Below are 21,265 nucleotides of genomic sequence, written 5' to 3' on the forward strand. Positions count from 1 at the left end.
GGAACTAATCCCCTGGAAAGTGTTAGCTGGGCACTGAGGATGTTTGCCTTAGTAGCTTTACATTTTCCTCACTACTTTTGCCCCACAAACCTTCTGACAGATACAATTTTTTGATTCATCGATGTGATCAGTCAGGTTAGAATCCCATCTGATTGGTTAATTCCAAGCTCTTTAAGGTGGCTTTGTATTCTTTGCTTAAACCCATTCTGTATGAGCTTTGCAGTTGAACTCTTAGCAGACATGTTCACTTCCATGTTCTTGAGGAGCAACTCAGAGTTGCACCTGATATCTCTGTAAGAACCAAGATACTCAAGCCTCAACCCCACTGGAAACCTTCAATTCAAAATCAGGATTCCTGGCTCTTTGGTCCTTCATGTGGAAGCTCCTATGCAGAATGGCCAAGAGCTGTGACTTCAGGCATAGGATGGCAGTTATCACTTACACTTTGAGTAGCACCCTCCTATTTCCAGGGAGGTAAATGACCCTCTTTGGTCAGAAATAAAATAGCACCTCTTTTAGCCATACATCAACTTTTTATGAGGAGTCATTAAATGGTTAAAAGGAGAGGGTCATCTGTAACTGAATTTTAAAAATGCAGAAAAGGAACACTTTGTGGCTTTGTGAGTGCTCTGCGGCCTGTAGAGAAATAAGTGGGAGCTAAGGAAATAGATGACTGATTGATAGATGATAGATAGATGATAGAGGAGAGGAAGAAAGAATGTGAGAAGGAAGAATAGAGGAAAAGAAGGAAAAAAAGAAGAAAGGAAGGAGAAAGGAAGGGAGTGGGGAGAGAAGGATCAGGGTTTCTCCACCCATGCACTATTGATGTTTGGATTTTGCTGTGGGGAGCTGTCCTCTGCCTGTAGGATCCTTAACAGCAACCCTAGCTAGTAGATGCCAGTAGTATTCCACCTTCTGTCACATACACACTCACACACCTTGCTTCCTGTGTCAGTCTGACAACCAAAAGTGTATTCAGACATTGCCAAATGTTCTCTAGAGGGTAAAATCACTTCCCGATAAGAACCACTGGTATAGTACATCAAACGTATTATACATTAGAGGCACCTGGGAGCCTTGTTAAAATCCTCGAGAACCTATGAAAATGTTTTAATTTCTTTTAAAATCAGAAGAAGAGAATCAACATGTAAGATTAACTAAAATATTCTAATTTGTTTTCTTGCATCAGAAAGCAACCAACTTTTTAAGGTCCATGAAAATCTGTTGTGTTAAGAGGGGCCCATGAAGGCAAAAGTGCCTAGAGTCAATGAAAGTCACACTGTGTTCCTATCCCAAACATCATATCATCTCATCAGAAAATACTTCAGTATGTATTGCTAACAGATAATAAATCTTTCCATTAATAAAACTACAAAACATTACTCTTAAGAATACCAACTATACTTCCGTAATGCCACCAAATATTCTGCCATTGTTTATTTTTGCCAGAGTCTCTCATTTATTAAACAATTGTTTCTATTTGTTTGTTTTTAAGTGAAGATTTAAACAAGGCCTAAGCACTGCATTTGACTGAGATGTCTCTGAAGCCTCCTTTAATCAGTTCGTTCTCACTCCCCTTTTTCTCCCGCTTGTAATTTACTTACTGAAGAAACCAGGCTGGTTTGTCCCATAGCATTTCTCACATTCTGTGTTTCCTATAAACATATTTGGAACTTGGTCAGATTTCAGAGTCTGTTTTCTGGCAAGAATGCCCCAGGATTATTAAGAATTTACGGATTTTTGATGTATTTCAGTGTTTCCATCTATTTCAGTTATTATAATTCCTTTGAAATCATAAGTTGTCCCATATTTGGCCAATAAAAACTTCTTCAAGTTGGCTCTTGAATTCTTTTGATATAAACTTAGTAATGCTTAATAACATCCTTGCTTTCTGGAAAGAATTTTTGAACTAAATTAATTTTGAAATTTTATAATTATTTTTCTTCGTTATATATATATTTCTATGGATGCAGAGCCATATTTTAATGTGTCTTGAAATCATCCCTCTCCATAGTTAGACCTATAGCACATAGAACAGTCAGGTTCGTTTGTTTCACTTTGTTTTCAATTTTTAGATATTTTTTTCAAATTTAATTTTGCCTTATATTAAATGTTTACATGGTTCCAAAACTGCAAAACAGGGCATATTCAGAAAAGATTAACTTCCATTCCTGTCTCTTCTACCTTTTACCTTCATTTTGTAGCAAATTTTTGTATGCTACATTTTATAGCATATTTTAATACCTGGTAGAGTTAACCATATCCAATTCTGTATTCCTTGCCTTCTTAAGGGTTTTTCTAGATATTTTACCTGTTTTTTCCATTGAGCTTTATAAACAACTTGTCTAATACCAGAAGAAAACCCAAAACTTGATAATATTTTATTGAGATTGCATTTAACTTGTGAATTAGGCAGGATTTTCTCTTTATAATATTGAGTCTTCCTATCCTAGAATATGGCATGTCTTTTCATTCATTCAAGTCTCCTTTTGTGTTTTGCAGGAGTGCTTAATATTTTTTCTCTTATTTTCTATATACCTCTTAGAACCTCTGACTATTGTTTGTATATATGAAGGTCATCGGATTTTTTCTTAAACTAGTATTTGTTCTCTTACTGTTTATAGTAATTTTCCCATTAATTTTGCTTTTTGCCTTTCCTTGCCTTGCCTTGCCTTTCTTTTTGAGACGGAGTCTTGCTCTGTCACCCAGGCTGGAGTGCAGTGGTGTGATCTAGGCTTGCTATAACCTTGCCTCCCAGGTTCAAGTGATTTCCCTGCCGTGGCCTCCTGAGTAGCTATGATTACAGGCGTGTGCCACCACGCCCAGCTAATTTTTATATTTTTAGTAGAGATGGGGTTTCACCATGTTGGCCAGGTTGGTCTCAAACACCTGACCTTAAGTGATCTGCACACCTCGGCCTCCCAAAGTGCTGGGATTACAGGCGTGAACCACCGTGCCCAGCCTGTTTTTTTCCAAATATATAATCATACTACCTGAAAATGGAGATAGTTTTTATCCTTACCCCTTTTTTTCTTCTAATACCCTCACTGTGATAGATGACAGTGGAGGTAGAGGGCCTCCTTGTCTTATTCATGAACATAGTAGAAAATTCTATAGTGTTTCCCCATTAATTCTGGCAGAGATTAATTTTTTTGTAGAGAGAGAGTCTTGCTATGTCACCCAGGCTGGTCTCAAACTCCTGGGCTCAAGCAGCCCTCTCCCTCAGCCTCCTAAAGTGCTGGGATTACCTGTGGGAGCCAATGCATCTGGCTGGGATTCATTTTTTAATGTAACTCTGAAGGTATCAGACACTCAGTGCTTTCTCAGTCATGTCTACTGAGCCTTAAATACCTATGATATTCAATACAATTAAATACCTTAAATATTCAGATAATATTTTTACCGGTTATGGTAACCCAAGAGATAACACCGCAACATGCTAAAATGTCTTCTGAGCTGTATAAAAGGCGTTACACTACTAGTTTCTATGGCATCCTAGACATGCTATATTCTTGGATAGGAAGACTCAATATACATTATTTCTACAGCATATTAGAGTTTATAAAGCCCTTATCAAAATCATAATTTCATTTACTTCTAACCACATTGTGAGGTAGGTTCCATTTTCTTCATTTTACAGATGGGGAAACTGAGACTCAAAAACCCATGCTGTTAAATGTCAAATTCAATGTTGTTTTGATCAGATTGCACTGCCTCTATTTTATTGTGTTATACTTATTAGAAAACAAATCATCCTGATAAGCATATTTCTTGACCTTTCAACCAGAATGATTTGTTTACCATTACTCTAATATTTAACAGAAGTAAGATTTGTCTTTATGTAACATTTCACAAAGTCTGAGACACTAAAGGAAAGTCTTTCAATAAAACTGTAACACAATGCTTACTTAACAATGTATGATTTATAAGAAAATATGTACCTCTTAGATTCTAGGAACTATGGCATTAACCACTTTCTTTGATCAACATATTGTTAATACCCAGAACATATTCTTTAGGAGGCAATGCTGATGTTCAGAATAGATTCTTCCAGAGGGTGTTCTTAGAGAAGAAAAGGGTGAGAGGGCACTGTCAGCAAGTATTTACTCATAACCCAATTATGCCTAGCACTGTGGAAAACTGTCATGCCAGAACAGTCTTGACAAACACCATATAAGCACCCTGAGGCCATTTAATCACACGCATTCTAGGGCCATTTTCTATCTCTTTCTCTAATTTCCAAAGCACACAAGTAATATGGATACTTTCCCCTATACAAAATTCATCAGGCATTCTCAGAGTATGGTTGATAGGAGCTATTTGCCTTGAAGGGGAAACTAAGGTGATAGCATCAGTTGTTCTAGATCACTTTGCCCCCATGCCTTATGTAGGAGATAGGCTGAACCCATGATACAGTAAAAGGAATGGCAGAAGAGGAGGAGAAGCAGGTAGCCAAAGTCAAAGTAGAAGTGAGTAAGACCCAGGAACCCAGTAAGGGCTGAAAGGAGGCCCAAATACAAGTCTAAAGCAACCCCTCAATGACATTTCACCCACGATTCACCTCGCTTGTTCTTTGCGCCCCCTGTCTTGGGCTGCCATGCCTGGCTGATTTACAAGAGCCATGTTCTTGAGTTGCCTTCTGACACCCCCAAAGTTGGATTCCTGGCCAATCAGGAAAGTGCTCTGTTAAATTAGAATCTCACACTCAGTGGTCCTGGAGACTTCATTTTCACAATTTACATAAACAATGCTGGTTCAGGCCATTTGCCAAGCACACATTGAGAAATACTGTCTTTTTTTTTTTTTTTTTTTTTTTTTACTTTAAGTGTTTTCTTTAAGTTTTTTTACTTTAAGTTCTAGGAGACATGTGCAAAACGTGTAGGTTTGTTACATAGGTATACATGGGCCATGGTGGTTTGCTGCATTTATCAACCTGTCATCTAGGTTTTAAGCCCCGTATGCATTAGGTATTTATCCTGATGCTATCCCTCCCCTTGCCTCCCACCCCCTGACAGGCCCCAGTGTATGATGTTCCCCTCCTTGTGTCCATGTCTTCTCATTGTTCCACTCCCACTTATGATTGAGAACATGTGGTGTTTGGTTTTCTGTTCCTGTGTTAGTTTGCTGAGAATGATGGCTTCCAGCTTCATCCATGTCCCTGTAAAGGACATGAACTTATTCTTCTTCATGACTGCATAGTATTCCACGGTGTATACATGCCACATTTTCTTTACCCAGTCTATCACTGATGGGCATTTGGGTTGAGTCCGTGTCTTTGCTATTGTAAATAGTGCTGTGATAAACATACATGTGCATGTGTCTTTATAGTAGAATGATTTATAACCCTTTGGGCATATACCCGTAATGGGATTGCTGAGTCAAATAGTATTTCTGGTTCTAGATCCTTGAGGAAACACTACACTATCTTCCACAATGTTTGAACTAATTTACACTCCCACCAACAGAGTAAAAGTGTTCCTATTTCTCCAAGCCTCACCAGTGTCTGTTGTTTCCTGACTTTTTAATAATCAACATTCTAACTGGTGTAAGATAGTATCTCATTGTGGTTTTGATTTGCATTTCTCTAATGACCAGTGATGATGAGCTTTTCTTCATATGTTTGGTGGCTGCTTAAATGCCTTCTTTGGAGAAGTGTCTGTTCATATTCTTCACCCACTTTTTGATGCGATTGTTTTTTTCTTGTAAATTTGTTTAAGTTCCTTATAGGTTCCAGATATTAGATCTTTGTCAGATGGATAGATTGCAAAAAGAGAAATACTGTCTTTCTACTGATCCTCCAAATCTAGCTGACTCACTTCAGCACTGTTTCCGATGCCTTACTGTGAGGCTGAGTGTATATGTATATGTGTGTATGTATGGGTACATTCTGTTGTTCCTCCTATAAGAAATCCTTAACAGCTCTCTTTTGATTACATCCAACTATTCATATCTTTCTCATTTCATGTGTGACCAGGCGATCTTCAATTGAAATTGTAGTTTCTCCACAAATTCACTGTCTTTGCTTCGCCTTTCTGAGCCAGACTGACACACTACTGCCAAATGGATTTGAGTTCATTCACAGAGTTTGCCTTGGAACTTCTCCCTTTATTCTCAGTCTCATGTGACTCTTAACTCCTGGGTCCCTACTTGCCTCTTATTTTGCCTCTGATCTTTTATAATTAATTGCGTGTTTGTTTTCTTTGTGTTTCATGCTGATGTTTTTCTAGCAAACCTTCTAGCTCTTACTGGTTGGAAAGGAAAGGACAAGTTCCAACTCCCAGATCTGAATCCTTGGCATTGGCCCCAATTCAGCCCCATTAATTCCCCCAAACCCATAGAAATGGCTTTAATCACTATATACCAATTACATCAATATTTCATGATTATTGGTGCAAAACACAGGCAGTTGGAATTGAGGAGTCTACTGCTATGTCCAGTATTGATAGAAACACCTGCAACAAAGAACCTGGCATTTTTAGGCAATTGAAAGCAATTTCACCTTCCTCTCTATGTGCCTTATATTTGTAATGGGAAAAAAAAATCCTTGGATGGCTCATAGTCCTCTTGAGTTTTCTTGAGATCTGGTCAGATTCAAGTGCTTTCTTTATGGCCTTCTGGACTCAAGAGCTGCTGGTTTTGTGCCTGTCAATAGTTCATTCTTCTAAATGTCCTGGAATTTACCTGATTGCAGACTCATGGAGGTGTCTCTATATTGGATCAACCATAGCACAGGAATTCTTGAGTCTACTTAACTAAATGGCACCCCTGAGTACAGCAGGCTCCCTCTACTGAAATTGGAAATCAATACTGCAGCATGAAAAAGCAGTAGCCAGCTCAAATAGTGTTAAATCCTGCAGGAATCAAGGAGGTTTCTGAATTGAGAGAAAAACTACATATTCTCTCAACTTTAATAATTCTTTCTTTTCATTAATGTCATCTTATATGACATCTTATATTTGCTAAAACACAGATTCTTAAATTGCTTATAATTACAGAGCTTAATTTGCACAGCCTTAGTTTAAACCTGGGTCTCTCCTGCTCTATAATCTCTGCTCTTCACTATTTAAAAAACAGTTAATATTTACTGAGCACTTACCATGTACCAGATACTGTGATGGGCACCTTAATTAAATTTTCTCATTGAACTCTGTAATTATTCTAGGTTAAGCAAAGCCGCAGTAACAAAGAGACCCCATGTAGTAGAAGTTAATTTCTTGCTCACATAACAATCAAAGGTAAAACTTTCATATCAATGTTTACCTCTCCTTCACAAAGTGATTCAATAACTCGGGTTGCTTCTATCTTGTGGCTCATCCATATCTTAGGGACTTATTTTTGTTTGCATCCAACAGGCAAAAGGGGAAAAAGTGTGAAGAAGCCTCTCTCTAAAAGTTTTAGCTGAAAACAACATCTAGTATTGCTGCCTATATTCCAATGAGTAGAACTCAGTCACATAGCCACAGTAAATGGCAAGAGAAGCCAGGAAATGTGGCCTAGTAGGATGCCTAGAAATAGAAGGAAACAGATTTTTGGTGAATTGGCTGGCTCTTCCACAGGGAGACACTCTTATTATCCTCATTTTGCAAATGGGAAAACTGAGACTAATAAAGATTAAATAACTAGCCTAAATTCACAGAGCTAGTCAGTGGCATTGAAAGGATCAGTCTTTATGACTCTGGAACCTAAACTCCATACCAGAACCTAAAGTCCAATAAATCCTTCTGTAATGATGGAAATATTCTGTATCTACACTGTTCAAAAGAGTAGCCACTACCCACATGTGGCCAAAGCAATTCTTTCCCAACCTCTCTCTTTCTCTTCAAGCCTCCTTCTTATTTTCAGTCCACCCATTCTGATATCCCATTCCCTTTTCTTCAAAAACCATCATCCTTCCCATCCACCAAGGAGAAAATTCTGCCCCTTCATGTGTCAAGCCTCTGCCACTAATGGTACCTCTCCTCTGTCCAGTCTTTAGTGACTCCAAATTGGAAGAAATGGGCTCTTCTACAAATGGGGGTCAACACTAGATGCTTCAATGTCGAAATAACTTTTTCATTAGTGAAAATTAGATCTGATTTCTTCACTATCTAAAAAGAGAGCCTACCTTTCTAAAGCAAGTGCTAGTTTGTTTGTTCGTTTGTTTGTTTTTGTTTGTTTTTTCCAAGAAACCATATACACTGATCTTACATTAAAAAAGAACCTTGGGAGTTAGTGTTTCAGTGAGGAAAACAGAAAAGTTCTGGACAAAGATGTTGGTAATCGTTGCAATACAATATGAATATACTTAATGCCACAGAGTTGTCACTTTAAAAATAAATGGCAAATTTTATGTTATGTATCTTTTACCACAATAAAAATTAAATTTAGAAAAAGACTTCTTCCTGTTAACATGACTTTGAACCTGCTCCTTGTGAAACAACTGCCTGACATTATTGTACTACAGTGTGTTTAACGCCTGCCTAAAGCTGGCATACCTTACCTATAATGGCTCTTTTTCTCTCAGCAATCTGGGATCAGGGTATGGCAGCTCCTAAGCGATTCTTTCTGACTCCTAAATTCCTCCCTTATGGAAACCCTTGCAAGCAATGGGTAAGGTCCTTCCTTGCCCAATCATTATGAGGGAAGAGGCCAAAAGAGGTGGTACAACCTGGCCAAACCGTTTTATTGAAAAAATTGTCCATGGTCATGCTCTTTGATTTTTAAAAAAATGTGTTTGAAAAAGTCATCTTTGGAAAACACTTTGTAAGTCTGAACTAAAAGTATCAAATGAATGCTATTCAGTGCCCTGATGAGGTCTCTAGTTGAAAGTAAGGAGGTAGCCCTCTTATTATCTGGGTGGACATTTCCCTACTAGAGAGAATGTCCATCTAAATAAATTGCAATTGCTGCAACTAGAAGTAGTTTCCTCACATTATTAATCCATCTGCATCCCCTTCTACAGTGAAAATGGATAGCTAACCAGCTACTGGGAAGATACTTGGGGAAAACTGGGACCTGGATAAAGTTGCTTAATGATGGAGGGAAGGATTCTTCTGAGTAGAAATTCTGAGAATCCCTCAATGCAATTTTGTGTCATAATTCAAACTGATAGGACTTACTGCTCTGTTTAAATAATGCTGTGTTCTGGTAACACTGATTATGCTGGTTGCTCTTAGTTGATTGTTTATTTAGTTTAAAATATTCTTAATGTGAGTTACTCTATAGTTTATTGCACTACTTTGTTCACACAGAAACTGAAAAAGTTGCCTCAAGATCTCAATTTTATTTTTGCACATTTGGAAATGTTGTTTTTAACCTAGCCTTTTCAATAGGAAGGTTTTCACAAACTGGGTTGACATCCCAAGAGGTCTTTTCATTGAGTCAGCTTCTGCAGGGCATTGAGCTTCTCTCCCACATTTTAAACATTAAACCAGAATGTTGTTTAAAAAAGAAGAAAATATCACAATCTGCAGCCATCCTGGGCTTTTTTTCTGGAAAGTATTGTCAGTGGAATCATTAGATAAAACATGGAGAGACCTGTCTCTTAGGAAGAAGGTCAGCTTTCATAAAGAAAGAGTCCTTGAAGCAAAGAGAAATGACCCTTTCTTAGATGCTTGGCAGAACAATCCCATAGGCCCTCCTTCTCAGGAGCTGGAGGAGGTATTAGCATCTCCTCAAAGTTATGGTGCTTGTAAGATCCCACCTGTCTGCAGTGTTTATACTTCCCACACAGATTAAGGAAAGCCAGGAGGACTTTGTGTGAAGCACACAAAACAAATATCAAGAAAGAGCAAATTGACTGACCTCATAAGAAATGAATTATTTTCTCTCCGAGAGTGTGTGAATTGTTCCTTCCTGGGACCTGGAACTCATTGAAAATGAGCATAAATGCTTTTGGATAATTCCAGTGAAGAGAAGAAAGTTAGAATGATCATCACCCCCACATCCACCCCATGCAATTTAGAGAGAAACCAGGTAGAGATGAAGAGATGCCTCCTCATGTTGCCTACAGAGGCCACTCATGCTGCATGGCTCCAGTCAGGATCCCTGTCTCACTGGGTCTCATCTCCAGCTTCTTTGCTGGTACAGAAACTCAGCTTTGTCCAATCACTCAGACTTGGTGGGACCTGGAAGAACTGACTCACGCAAAAGGCAGATGCATAAGTCAGGAGGCCAACATGATAATTTACAAAATAAATGAATAGATTAATTAAATATAAATAAATAAATTTGGCAAGAACTATAATTATCAAGCTCCATACAGGGAACCTCTTTCCTGATACCTGAATACTTTTGAAGCAGAATTAGCAACCAAAATATGTTATTTGGTGAACATAGAAAAATCAAGGCAAGGGCACATGAGGAGTCTGGGGAGAGTCTACTCTGGTCAGTAGTTGTGACTGAAAGACTCAAGAGTCTGAGGCATCTGATTAAGTTAATAAAGTGCTTGATCTTAAAATTACAGATAATTTGGCCAGGCACAGTAACTCACACCTGTAATCCCAGCATTTTGGAAGGCCGAGGGGGGCAGATCACGAGGTCAGGAGATTAAGACAATCCTAGTCAACATGGTGAAACCCTGTCTCTACTAAAACTACAAAAAAAAAAAAAAAAAATTAACTGGATATGGTGGCACGTGCCTATAACCCCAGCTACTCAGGAGGCTGAGGCAGGAGAATCTGTTGAACCAAGGAGTCAGAGGTTGCAGTGAGTTAGGATCATACCACTGCACTCCAGCCTGGTGACAGAGTGAGACTCCCTCTCAAAAAAAAATAAATAAATACAGATAATTCTAGGCTTTCATGTACTCATTAAAGCTGATCTCTGACTCCCAATTCCTGAGGTGAGCCATGGTATATCTTGTCAATGTATAATTTTCAAAAAGTTAAAAGTATGACTCTCATTGAATTATCAAATGAATATGTATCAAAATTTTATTCAACTCATTAATTAATGAGGTAACCAATAAGAAGATAAAACTTCTCCAAGAGCATTTTGGGGAATTTAATTTACATAGTCCTTTTATTTAAACAGGACTAAGATTTCTAGATACAAAATTAATTAATGTCTTTAGGGGCAATAAACTATAAACTTCAGGGTCATCTTTACACCAGAAGGAAACCATTGCATCATATACAAGTTTAACATGTATCACTTTACAGAGTCTGAGCCCTCAATTATTAGTAATAAATAGTAAATAGCAGAAACAAATAATGGTAAATTCTTATAGGAAACTATATCATCCTTGGATGGGCCTATTAAATAATGATTAAGTATGGCATTGAAAGGGCTTACGGTCACACTCTTGGACTTGTTTTCAGGTTGTGGATAATGTTTCTTAACAGATTCAAGTAGTTCCTGAGTTCACATTTCTAGAAGATCCTGATATATGCCTGAAATTCCCATCTGTCCCTCTTCATTGCCTCCCCGTCTCTGAATAGTTGGCATGTTCTTAACATTCAGGTGTCAACTCAAAACTGAAGCACTCACAGATGCCTTCCCAGACTTCGTTGTTCATACATACATTCCTCCAGTTACTCTTCATCTCATCACCATAGTAATCTCCCTCATGGCACTTACCACCACCTGTGATTATGTTGTTTCTTTGTTTACATGTTTATAGTTTGGGTCCTCTACTGAAATGTAAGTGCCAAGATCTGTGGGAAAGGAACTGGCCTATGTAATTCACCTCTATATCCTCAGCCCCTAAAACAGTGCTTGGCATATAGTAGATTGTTAATAAATACATGCTTAAAGAATGAATAGACGGATAGATGGAAGGATAGATAGATGGATGGATATATACACAAGACCATAGTTACATTAGCTCGATACCATTGATGACACTGTACCAGATTTTTTGCTATTTGGTCTCATCTTTTAAAGACCCCTAGAGAAACATCCTTCTTATCTACTCATTCTTATCTCCACATATATCAATGCTAGTGATTAGGGTAATGAGGTTAATGTTTCCATCACATCAGTTATGACCTAGGACACTTCCTTTAATTTAAGACAAGTCTAAATTCATCATGGAAGCTTTCTTTCCTCATTGTCACGTCTCGGAGAACATCCCGTTGCTACTCATTTATCACCATATTTTCTCCTAACATTTTTTTCCCTTAAATTTAAACATACCTTTCCCTCCACCAGCCATAGGGAGTTAGAAGAAGGAAAAGAAGGAAGGGAAGAGTCTGGAGGATGAAGCAACCAACAGAGAAAAGCACTCCCTCAGGAATGAGGGGCTGGAATGCAAGTCACAAAAAAAAAAAAAAAAAAGAAAAGAAACAGTATTGTGGCCACATCGGTTCTCACAGCATAGCTTTTGGAGGGGAAAAAGGCCTAAAATCTTAGAAAAGGAATGGTAAAGAAAGTAGCCTTGTGGATTTTCTAAATGTCAGGTCCTTTTTATTTCACTGGCATATTTTATGGTTTAGTACTTTGCTTCTTTGAACAGTTCCTAGAACAGCAAGGACCAAGTCTAGTACTAACAATGATGAATCCTGGTTTAGCAATGAGATTTTTAATGGAATAAATCAGAAGAGGGATGTGGGGTGAGTGAGACAAAGAGGATTCAATTAAGTCTTAAAATGGGTGAGAAAAGAAAGAGCATCCTTTGGATTCTGATCCTCAGAACTTTTTCTATAACCTACTTGTCTCCACCCCACAGTCCCGCAACTTCAGTTTCATTTCCCGTGGCAATTAAACCTTTACTCAAACATTGTGTTGACCACCCAGCATGCCTTATTGCACTGGTATTTAAAACATTTCATGACAGCTCTCCCATGAAAGAGTAAAATCACTAAATGGACTTGTCAGAAAGCATTACCTCTAGCTCATCTCCCCTGCAGACCAGCTGGCCTTCTTCATAAGCTCTCTTACAATGCAATCACCCCTGCTACTCCCAATAATCAAACTGACTCTTGAAGGCATATGATGTAATGAACCACAACAGACCTTAAGACAAGGTCAGCATATAATCTAGAATAATACTGTCAAACTTTAGCAACATCAGAATCTCCAGGAAGGCTTGTTGAAACTTACATCGTTGGGTCCTAACCCCAGAGTCTCTGATTCAGTAAGTCTGGGGTGGGGCCCAAGACTTGCATTTCTAACAAGTTCCCAGATGATGTTGATGCTGCTGGTTCAGAGTTCACGCATAGAGAATGATTCATATAGAAGAAATAGTCAAGAGACAGTCTCAACAATATAGTTCCCTCAATTCATCCATCTCCACCTTAAAATTTCCCTATAACTGCATCCACTGTTTCTTTTTTACGAAAACAAGTTTATCTGCCCACTTCACTCCAATTCATCAATTACTCAAAGACTCTTCCAGAGTGTTTTAAAGCTAGAAGGAAGATTTGGAGTCATCTCTCAATTGTTGCTTCTTAAATTAACACTATTGATATTTGGAGTTGGATAATTCTATGCAGTGGGGGACTGAGCTAGATACTGTAGGATGGTTAGCGAGCCTCTATCAACTAGTTGTAAGTGGCACTGCCCCCCTCAGTGGTTATAATAAAAAATGTCTCCAGAAACTGCCAAATTACCCTTGTTGAGAACCACTACTCGAGTCAATTGTATCTTTACTCTCTCCCTCTTTGTTGGGATTTAAGGGTGAAAATTCATCACATGCCTTCCTGAGTTTGGGCCAGTTGAGAAACAAAAACAGAACTTGAAAACATGGCCATCAGAATATACTCTCACTGTTGCTAAAGCTGGCCCCAGTGCACAAGTAGGAATGCTTCTCCTGGGAGATGTTTAGATTGTGATTAACAATAGGCGAATGAACTCTGGCTTTAAACTAACACAGGAACAGAAAACCAAATACTGTATGTTCTCACTTATAAGTGGAAGCTAAATGATGAGAATACGTGGACACAAAGAGGGGAACAACAGACACTGGCGCCTACCTGAGAGTAGAGGGTAGAGGAGCAGAAAATAATTAAAAAAAAAAAAACAACTATTTAGTACTAGGCTTAGTACCTGGGTGACAAAATAATCTGTACAAAAATCCAAATGACACAAGTTTGCCTATAAAACAACACACCCATACCCCTGAACCTAAAATAAAAGATTGGAAAAAAAAAAAAATAGGTGAGGAAGCCCATAGCTAATCTTAGGTAGGGAAAAAAATAAACGTATAAATACCAGGTGGGACTGCAGCAGCAAAACTAAGGCAGTGGATCTCAACCTTGGATTCATATTAGAATCACCTGAGGAGCTTTAAAAACCACTGGTTCCTAGACCCCACCTCAGACCAATTAAATAGAATTTCTGAGTATAAAGGCCAAAACATTAGAAATTTTAAAAAACAGCCAAGGTGATGATAATGTGAAGTCAAAGTAAAGAACCACTGTTTAACTGAATAGATTGAGAACATTAAATCCCTTGTTAGATTTTTCTTTAGGGTATTAAGGAGACAGCCCCTGGTCTGATACAAGATTTCTCATTGCTTCTTAAGACTTCTTCCGTTACAAAATTCTGCTGACGTATAAGTTGCATAAACATAATAGAAAGGCCATTAAATATTTATAGGTTTCAGAGTAGGCTTCCTGGGAGAACGTAGTGTCTAAGCCAGGACCTCAAATGCATGTGCAAAGACCTGGAAGTTTGTGATTAACAGGCTCAATGCTGCAGCATTTTAACGTGTTGGGGAGGAGACCCTAGGGCAGGATTAAAGATGGCAAGGCTAGTGAGGTAAACAGAACATTTGGATCATGTTAAGGAGCTTTATTTTCTATCCTGAGAGCAATGGGAGGCACTGATGGCCTCTATGCAGAATGAGTGATGTGGTCATATTTGAATTTCTGGGGTTCGGACTCTGCCTATTTTGTAGAATTTGGATTGCATGAGGGCAAGGTTGGAAGCAGGAGGTCTGGTTAGAAGTCCTGTCAGTGGCTGGGCGCAGTGGCTCACGCCTGTAATCCCAGCACTTTGGGAGGCCAAGCAGGCAGATCACGAGGTCAGGAGATCGAGACCATCCTGGCTAACATGGTGAAACCCCATCTCCACTAAAAAAATACAAAAAAATTAGCCAGGCATAGTGGCAAGTGCCTGTAGTCCCAGTTACTCAGGAGGTTGAGGCAGGAGAATGGCGTGAACCCGGGAGGTGGAACTTGCAGTGAACCAAGATTGCGACTGCGCTCTGCCTGCCTGGGTGACAGAGTAAGACTCAATCTCAAAAAAAAAAAAGTCATATCAGTAATCCATGTGAGTTAATTGCTAAATAGGGATCACCAGAACTTGGTACCGGATCACCTTTGGATATAAAAGAGAGGAAGAGGAAAGACTTAATCCTGGTTCTTGGATTGGTCATGTAGATGAAAAATGGTTCAATACCTTAAGATCAGACCACTGAAGGAGCAAAAGGTTTGGGATGAGAAAGATGAATTCAGTTTTGTACTTGCTGAGTCTAAGGTGTCTATAGACCACACGGTGGGCAGTTGGCCCAGGATTGTATCAAATTTAGCATTGGAAGTCCCACATCCCAGGAAATCACTTAGTCCTGGGTGAACCAGGACAGTTGGACAACATGGCAGTTGCCTACATAAGTTTGATTCTGAGAGGAGAGAGCTCAGCTGGGACATAAATATGAGTTGTCAGTAAATATATGGCAAGTGTGCATGTGTACATGCATGTAAGCACTCGTGTGTGTGTGACTAGAAGGAAAAACACCAAACTAATAACAGTATATTCTTCTCAGTGGTTAAAACATAAAGCTATTTATTTTTTTAAATTGGCTTTTAATTTTCTAACTTAGTAATGTATTATATTGCAACAAGAAAAAATAAAATGCTAGTTTAAAATTCACACACATTTTTAATATGCATGCCAATTTGTTATATTTACTGAGACCTTTCTAGTTCCTATTTAAAGATTCAAAATGGAAATAATTATTTTTAAAAGTCCCAGAGAGTTTTCCCGGTGATGGGCAAGTGTATTCTATTTTTGTATAGTGACATTAGGCAACATTAGGAAATAGACTACAGACCAATTTGGTTAGTAGCTGGTGACAATCTCCTAAATTCCAGTGTCTACTTAGGCTTAAAGTAACCTGGCAATAGGACAATCACTTGGTGATATGAACTAAACTAATAGAGAAGGCTGATGTCCTTCTATATTTTTATTAGCTTTCTAAAATGAGTTTATCATATACTGCCTTGCTCTGTTGTTCATTCTGCAATGACAACCTACACTACACAGTAATTAAGTATATATTTGAGACTTAGCAGCCGCACCTAATTTCTTTGGAAAGCATCTGGCCAATGATTTCATCAGCTGTTCATTAAAATAAGTAAGCTAAAAATGATGACAGCAATCCTCAATCTGAGTGAGAAAGATAACATGGGAGAAGCCTATGTAAGTTCTGGATCTTGTAGAACTAGGTACACCAGTGTTGGGATTTGAAGCCTAGGATTCCTTAGAATCAAGTGTTAGAGACCTCAAGGTATTCCAACCACTTTATCATCCCAGTGAAAAAACCTGAGAACCAGATAGGAAAAATTACTCCCCCGGGACCACACAGCTCATTAGAAACCATACTAAAAGTTGGATCTGGACTTACAGAAGGGAAAAGAGCATTAAGACAGTATTGTGGACCTATTGTATGCCAGGAACTGTGCCAGGTACTACCCCCACATTCCATCCCCTCTGGCCATAGAACAAAATTGCAAGGTTAACAAAGAAGGAAACTGAAAATTAGAGAGTTGAGTAAGTTCCTAAATAATTCGCAGACCTCTTGAGGGAAGAACCTGAAGTCCAGGTCTGGTTGACTCTAAAGTCCTTTCTCCTAAGGCTTCCTAAAGCCTTGCGTTTCTTCTATCAGGCCACACTAACTTCCTCAAAACTACCATTCTGATGTGTAGGCTAAATGAGGAAACAGGTTCAATTGATCTCCTAAGGCAGGAGAACAAAATAGTAGATGTGTTTATCTATCATCTTCAGTGATTAAAGGAAAAAGTAAGAGGAGAAATACCAACGACTTTCCTGAGATTTAATATCACCCAACACATTTCAGGTGAAGTGCCTTAAGTGTAGACAATCAGGAAAAAGAGGTCTCAAGGGTTTTCTTAAGCTTTTAATAAAAGCTATAGTGTTTAAAATATCTCAGGAGGACCCTGCATATATGTGAGAGAAATTATGTATGGGAAGGAAGGGGAAGGCCCTTTGAATGATTCTTCCATGATTTTCTGAGTCTGAAATCAGAAGTAATAAAAACTCTCTTTTGCCTTTCTGCCTACATTGTATATACTGTATCTATTTTCTAATGCTTCCCAACATTTTCTCTTCAGAGCCTCACCTAGGAAATAGCATAGGAATTAATATTCTCATTTTACAGATGAAGAAAGTGAGACATAGATTAAGTAATTGACACAGGATATCATGGATAACTAGCAAAGGTGGGAAGAGAAAGTGGAAAAAAGAGATGTTGTCTGAAATGTTTACAATTTTTTTACTATACATTTCTATCAATAAAAGCACCCTTCAAGGTAGGCACATTTTATTAATTATAGGCACTTACTATTATGCTAATATGGTATATATATTTAAAATTTTATATAATAACAAACTTTTTAAAGGATATGGTTAAAAAATAATGTAAATGAAAGTGTTTATATTTTCTTCCTTCACCTCAATTGTGATGCTCACACACTAGGGTGGCCCCTATAACTCTTACCCTCTAGTAGTCATGTTTTTGTGTAATTCCCTCTCCTTGAGTATGGGCAGAATCTGTAACTCTCTAAGCAATAGATATGGCAAAGGTGATGGGTATCTTTCTTGTGATTTTTTTGTATATCATATATGGTTTTATGGAAGAGGTAAAGATGTAATTAATATCCCTAATCATTTGAATTATACCCAATTAAAGGGCAGTTATGCTAGCTGGCCTTACCTGATTAGATATGCCCTTTAAAAGATGGCCTAGGCTTTCCCTGAAGTCAAAAACTCCAAGCAACAGAGACTCTATCTCTCAGCATCTATCTTCTAAGAAACAAGCCACCATGAATAGTAGAGTCACAAATTCTGCCAATAACTTGAGGGAGCTCGAAATCAGATCCTTCCCCAGTCAAGCATTCAGATGAAAATGCAGCCTACCTGACACCTAGATTTCAGCCTTGTGAGATCCTGAGCACACAACCCAGCCACAGTGTAACTGAACTCCTGACCCACAGAAATTGTGAGGTAACAAATGGGCCTTCTTGGCCGGGCGCGGTGGCTCAAGCCTGTAATCCCAGCACTTTGGGAGGCCGAGATGGGCAGATCACGAGGTCAGGAGATCGAGACCATCCTGGCGAACACCGTGAAACCCCATCTCTACTAAAAAATACAAAAAAACTAGCCGGGCGAGGTGGCGGGCGCCTGTAGTCCCAGCTACTCGGGAGGCTGAGGCAGGAGAATGGCGTGAACCCGGGAGGCAAAGCTTGCAGTGAGCTGAGATCCGGCCACTGCACTCCAGCCTGGGCTACAGAGCGAGACTCTGTCTCAAAAAAAACAAAAAAAAAAACAAATGGGCCTTCTTTTAGGCCACTATTGCATGGTAAATTATTACACAACAATATAAAACTAATAGACCAATAGACCAATAGATGGTCTTTTGTACCCCTTAGGTTTTGTATACCTTATGCACTCTTTCAGCCCTTTACCCACAAGATCTCATTTCATCTTCCTCCAAACCCTGTAAGAATTGACATTTCTGTAACCACTTTGGGAGTGAAGTGATAGAGTCAGTGGGCTTAAGTGACTTGCCTCAGGTCTCACAGTCAGAAGTGAAAGGTAAGAGACTTGAACGTCAGCCTGGAGATTAGAAAGAATAAAGACAGTTCTTCTAGCTTCCTTTTGTTGTTATTGTTGTGATTGTTGCATCCAACTGGCCCTATAGCGTACCACAAAATAAAACTAGTTCCACATGGCCCCCCTCCCCTGCTGGTGCCTCCCATAATGGGAACTAGCTTTTTCTCCTGTGTTTCTGCTAATTTACTCTCCTGAATTCTTCTACTTCAGCACTGATGCATTGTAGGACCTGTAGCTCTTCAGTGACAACAGTGGGTTCTGTGTTTCACTGTTACTTACACATGAGAAGAATCTGTGTGAGAACCATCTGTCAGAGCTGTAAAGGTACCTGACTATAAAGTTCAAACAGTTGACTGGTTCAATATTAATGGAGCTTGTCATTCTGAGAAGCAATTTGATATGGCTTTCCTTTCATTCTACTGTGGAACAAAGTACCAAAAGCTGCTGCTTTTCACAAATAAATTTTTCACCTGGGCACAGCTATTCTAGTACCTGTTGTTCATGTGTTTCCAGGTCTCAGGTCTTGCAAACCCATTACTAACCAAACCCAGGGACATAGAGTTAAGGAGGAAAATGCTTGGTTTCCATGCTTGCCTCACTGGAGACCATTTTCCTCTAATGAGAAAGACTTCTGCTGAACTGGAATGACAGGCACACAGGGAGCACTTGCTTCTGGCTCTTCTACCTACTTACAGGAATTGGGCTTCTGTGGGCACGGTCCAGAGTTTAGTAACACCCTCCCTGGGCCTCATTTTCTGTATTAATCAAATGGAGATAATAGTACCTGCCCTTATTTCATAGAGTTGGTTCATTCACTTATTCACTCATTCATTCTACAAATCTTAGATTGCCTACTGTATTCCAAGACAGCCACATGAAAAAAATTTATAATCAAGGAGCAGAAATGGAATTTTCAGAACCATGTCAATTTCAAATATTTAAACTATTTATTCTTTAAAAATTATAAGTAATTGCTGAATATCTTTTAAGTACCATCTGTTTTAATTACATTAAATATGTAGTCATTCTTTCAGTCATATATAAATCTTCTTTCAAAACCTACTCTCTGTGAAGCACCATGCTAGGTTCTCAGGCTCTGGAGATGTATATCTCTATCATCAGGACATTCAAAGTGTAATGGGTAAGGCTGATGTCCATGAATAAGCAGATAGGTTTTTATTATTTATTTATGTATTTAATTTTGAGACAGGGTCTTGCTCTATTGCCCAGGCTGAAGTGCAGTGGCGCAACCACAGCTCACGGCAGCCTTGGCTTCCTGGGCTCAAGCAGCCCTCCCACTTTCAGCCTCCCAAGTAGCTGGGACTACAGATGCAAGCCATCACACCTGGCTAATTTTTGTATTTTTGTAGAGATGGGATTTCGCTATGTTTCTCAGGCTGGCCTTGAACTCTGGGCTCAAGCAGTCTTTCCTCCTCTGCCTCTGAAAATGCTATGATTCCAGGCATAAACCACTATGTCCAGCCACATAGACTTACTGTAAATTTTAAGCGAATAAATGATAGAGAATGAAAAATCCTTAGAGCACCTATCCTGGGATGGGGAAGAAAATGATAATGTCAGTTAATCTGGTTCCATGGACTTGAAGAAGAGAAGAAAAGCAGAGTGCTATTGTGGTTCAGACAAGAGAGGAAGAGGCCTGAAATGCAGTCACATTGAGAATAAAAGAGCAAAGGAGTCATTTGGAGACTTATTCTAGCAATAAATTTGGTAGGAAATGTTATTGCCCAGAGACCAGGTGGGAAAGGGAAAGTAGGGAATCAAAATTCCTCTCCAGTTTCTATTTTGAATATTTTTTTCCCATCAGCTATGCAGGGTAGGTTGGTTATTGCCATTAGACTCAGAGAACGTCAAGATCAAGTAACTAGAAAGATCAGGACCAAGATTCAAACCTAGGCCAACTAATTCCAAAGTCCATGCTTTTCATGCTAAAAATGCTAAAAAAAGGTCCATGCTAAAAATCAAACCTCCTCTAGGATCTTCATATGAATCTGACAATGTACCTCTATTCTTCAATCCAAAAATCTGTTCCCTGGACAATTAGATGGGGCAAAGGTAAAGAAAGGACATGGCAAGATTAGACAGGGTGGAGGGAAAGCAAAGGGTGGAATCTGATAACCAGGCTTCTCTTCCTTCCACCTCCTACAGTCCTTTGCCAATGCTCTTCTTCACTAGCTGGTACACAGTTCTTGGGGTTCACCTGGTAACTTGGTCCTGTCTGTAGAAATCAACAAAAGCAGTTTCTGTAGTAACCCTTGGCAGTCAAATTTACTGGGATGGCTCACAGCATCTCCAGGTATTGAGATATATCTGATGTATTCTAAAAGAAAAGGCTTAAAAGATGACAATCAGGAAGCTCCAGTTCACTGCTTGCTTACTAGCATTTCTCAGGCTCTATATTTCACTTCAGCTCTGATTTGCAATATAGAACCTTCTGCCTGGCCAAAGCAGTATCTTGACAGTGGATAGG

The 21,265-nt window shown here is 38.9% G+C and overlaps 1 protein-coding gene and 1 long non-coding RNA gene across 5 annotated transcripts in view; one reads left to right on the forward strand and one right to left on the reverse strand.

The window, feature by feature from the left end:
- Positions 1–18,240, reverse strand: part of LOC116273837 — a 64,088-nt gene extending 45,848 nt beyond the window's left edge. The window contains exon 1 of the long non-coding RNA XR_004182294.1: positions 18,082–18,240. This is a non-coding gene — a long non-coding RNA (uncharacterized LOC116273837). The remainder of the gene's footprint in view (positions 1–18,081) is intronic.
- CPNE4 (copine 4) overlaps positions 1–21,265 on the forward strand; it is a 505,087-nt gene that overhangs the window by 362,476 nt on the left and 121,346 nt on the right. The gene's annotated exons all lie outside the window — the stretch shown is intronic.

This window comes from Papio anubis, chromosome 2 (genome assembly GCF_008728515.1).
Source record: "Papio anubis isolate 15944 chromosome 2, Panubis1.0, whole genome shotgun sequence".
NCBI classification, from domain to species: domain Eukaryota; kingdom Metazoa; phylum Chordata; class Mammalia; order Primates; family Cercopithecidae; genus Papio; species Papio anubis.